Genomic DNA, 4,127 nt, shown 5'->3' on the forward strand with positions numbered 1-4,127 from the left:
AGACAGTTTCGTGATCTGAGGTCTAGAACATATACATCGCGTCTTTGACATACTAGCCGATACTGGCTTCCTCGCCGGCTGTAGTGGGAAGGTTTTCCAGCTACAGGCAGATGATCGTGAGTTTTCTCAGGGATTTGCCCAATTTCCTCTCACCATAATGCTGGCCGCCGTCGTATAAGTGAAATATTCTTGAGTACGGCGTAAAACTCCAAGTAAATAAATAAATATATCGATTCGCTGTAGTCCTCGAGGGCGTTCTCTTTGTTCTACAAGCAAAACTATACTGATGATGGTGCCATATTCATGCCCAAAAGAAAGAAAGAAAGAGTTCACCGTTCGGACTAGCTTGTTTTAATTAAACCCTCTTGATAAGATAATAGTTAACAGGTTTCTCTCTTGTAAGGGCTGAATAGAATTTTGCAATGAAAGAGATGCCATTGTTTATTCTCTGATTTAAAGAGGCTGTAAGACCTAACGGAGAATTTTGGTAAAAAAAAAAATCATATTCCGTTATGAAATCGAATTTTCTGTATTTACGGAGGATATCTCAGATTTTTGTCTTTCACTAAATATCAGACTTGTACCTGTATTACTTAAAATACTGTTAAAAGGATTCTAAAGTTTGAAAATGATATAATGTGACCCATATTAACTTTCAACCCGCCGCAGACGAGCGCCAAATGCTCACATGTTGATCAGACGAGCCGTTGCCTCAGTCAAAAAGCTAGTTGGTAGAGCGTCAGCTTCGGGACTGGTAGATCCAGGATCAATCCTTGATCTAGTCACACCTAAGACTTTAAAAGAGGAATTTGTAACTTCCTCTTTTGGCGTTCAGCATGAAGGGGATAGTGCAACGACTGGTTGACCCGTATCAGTATAATGGCTCGGGCGGGGTGGCTTACTTGCCATCGGTAAGTCGTCTCAGTGAAGCTGCACTAAATAAAAGAGCGGTGGATATCCGTCCTGCAACAAGGAGGCACATTACATGCACTCTAAGGATTCCTTTGTCGTCATATGATTGTAAAATGACCCGCGCGGGAAAAGCGGGGAAATGATTTATTAGCGCATTTCTATTGGCCTGTTGCTGTGTCTAGGTGAACTGGTGCCTAACGTTCCCCGCAGACGATGGATTTTGTCTCTGTGGTCTGCCTGAAAATATCAATCAGGCTAGATACATCACTCACGGTCTCGTGAGGCGAAAACCTCACTAAATACATCACTCACGGTCTCGCGAGGCGAAAACCTCACTAAATACATCACTCACGGTCTCGTGAGGCGAAAACCTCACTAAAACCTGCCCCGATACGGTAAGTTTTTAGTTACTCGTGGTTAGTAGCTGAGCACTTGGCTCTCGTTTGCGGCGGGTTTTAGGAAGTTTATTAGCGATTCTGAATTTCAACACGTACACAGACAAGGCGGATATGTTGTGAAAGATAATTATATTTGGGCCACTCTAAAATAGTAGCGAAAATGCGATTAGATTTGCACTGACTGAATTTGTTCTAAAAATTTCTTTTCTATCCGGAGAGCTATAGGCAGCTACAACTCTCGACAATTCAACATATTCTATCACGACCTACATTGTGCAAGAATCATAAAAGAAACATCAGAAAGGAGTTTTATTAGTATTTTCCCATTACTCGGATTTGGATTTCTCTCCTCTCTATACAGTTATTCCTCGCGCAGATTTAACTGAATTTCATCACTAATTGTTTCGGTGTTTAATATTAACCGATCATCACTACATTAATCTCAAAGACAATAAAGTCTCTTCCAGTTCAGCTACATACAAGGATTACCATTCGTGGGATGTCTCCTTATTCATTGAGTTGCTTGAATTTCTCATTAGAAACATCTATGTGAAATTCGGGAAAACCGTTTATGAACTTATAAACTATAGCTCTTCCCATGAGTACAAATTTTGCCCTTCTCCCTCATCTCCTATGAAGACAGATCTGTTGACATAAGCCAGTGTTTCATTGGTTTCGTGTGTTCATTCACCATGTATCAGAGTGTCGTTGTTTATTTATTTATTTATTTGATTAGTGTTTTACACCGTACTAAAGAATATTTCATACGATGGCGGACAGCACTATGGTGAGAGGAAAGCCCGAGGAAAGCCCACGACCATCCGCGGGTTGACACAGTGTCTTCGCTGCTCGGGTATTACACTGTATTCTGTATTTCTTTTATTATATTCTATACCTGCCCCATCAGCAAGGTTGATATTTGCCATAGACTTCGTTATCACTCTTACATAACCGTACAAATACAACTCTTCAGAAACCTATTCATTCCACAGCCAATGGCATTTCCCCGACCACAAGCCGGCCCGATGCAGACCTGTATGAAGAGGCCTGTATCTGTGTGATTATACTTATTTCAGCAACTCTGCTGTCTCGAAGAACCTTGGTCTGCGGTGAATCTGATATTTAGTAAGACTTTAAAACGCAGTGCATATGTATTTAAATCTAGGTGTAGAAACAGACATTCACTACGTACCATGCGTCAACCAAAATGGACGTTCCTGGTTAATAATCGCAAGTTACGAATCGTGAAGTTCGTTCATATTAAGACAACAAAAATATTTCCCAGAAGTAGCCCTAAAGATCGTGATATACGCTTTCATATGCGGGCAAATCTAATTTAGCTTTACTTTTGAGACAAAAAGTTTATTAAAGTTGTATTGAGCGTTGTCATACGTTGCCAAAAACAGTTGTTTTCTTTCCTTAAAAAAAAATGAAAATCACGCAATAAGAAGACGACAGTCTCTTTTCAATGAATACACATATTTCAGTTCTATCTAAAACACACACACAATTATGACACATTTTAACTAGGTGCAAACTAACAGTGCAGAAATTTATAGTACATCATCAACCTAAAATGTCAATGTGCCAGTATTACCCAATCACTGCTCCTTTACTCTTCAGTTCGGAGGCAAATCTCACACCCAATTGCCCGAATGGCGCATGTGTAACCTCAAAGCCTGCTCTATGTAATGATACAGCTGGATCCACATCCAGCGTATAAGCGAAATATTCTCTAGTGAGGAGTGAAAAGTCAATAAAATAAAATAAATATATTAATAAATAAAACACAATAGTCACGCGAAATTTTACCGGGTTTCCTTGCTTGTGCATTCGCCAAAGGTTTACCCTCACAAAATAATCTGTAAAATTTAACAGAAAGTCTGTTATCTGAGTGATTCTAGAATGTATTCTGTTATTGCAGCAGATTATTCTGTTAAATGTAACACACATATTCTATTAACTAAACATGACATTCTATTATACTAACAGTGTATTATGTTGAATACGACACAGTATTATGTTTCAATAATAGAAGTCATTCTGGCATCACTCAAACAACAGGCTTTCTGTTAAAATCAACAGATTAATTTTTGGAGTGTAGCTAAAACACCAAAAACACGCCTTGCGGTTAAGTTTAAAGTCGGTACAGTGTTGTAACCAATGATAACCTACAACTACAAAGAGTAAAAAAGAAAAGAAAAATAGCCCCCCCCCAAAAAACCCCATCAAAGTTGTTTTAAAATCTCCATTCTTAAATGTGGTCCCTAAATTGTAATGCAAATTAAGCTCTTAAATATATGCATCAAATCATTTAAATCCTGAGCGCTGATTCTATCCTGTGGTATGGAACAATTTCAGGCAAGCTTGAGTTCCCAGTTTCAAATACTTTGTTTTGCAAAACAGCATTATATATGTTGCCAGGCAGCCGAGCTTAGCGTTTTAGATTTATGCCCAAAATGGTTTTGTGCATGTAAGTCCCTTGGCAATTTGCATGATACGAAAGGTATACCCAATCAAATCCACGCCTACTGTGGTCGTCGTTGGAGTTCAGCCAAGGGACCTTGTGTCAATTAAACGTCCCATATGTGTTACCTATTCTAATTACCAATTTTTCATTTTTTTCTTTGAGCTTCCATTTGCAATCTATGTTTGATCGAAACATTTGCTTTAAACTAGCAAAACAGTGCTAGACATGCTACACCAGAAAGAGGTCGACATATGTAGACGTTTTCTCAGACTTACATGCACTCTACTAAGATGTCTGTAATATACAAATTTACAGGCAAACACTCGCACTCTTGTGACAGTTGCGAA

The sequence above is a fragment of the Liolophura sinensis genome, chromosome 10 (genome assembly GCF_032854445.1).
Source record: "Liolophura sinensis isolate JHLJ2023 chromosome 10, CUHK_Ljap_v2, whole genome shotgun sequence".
NCBI classification, from domain to species: Eukaryota; Metazoa; Mollusca; class Polyplacophora; order Chitonida; family Chitonidae; genus Liolophura; species Liolophura sinensis.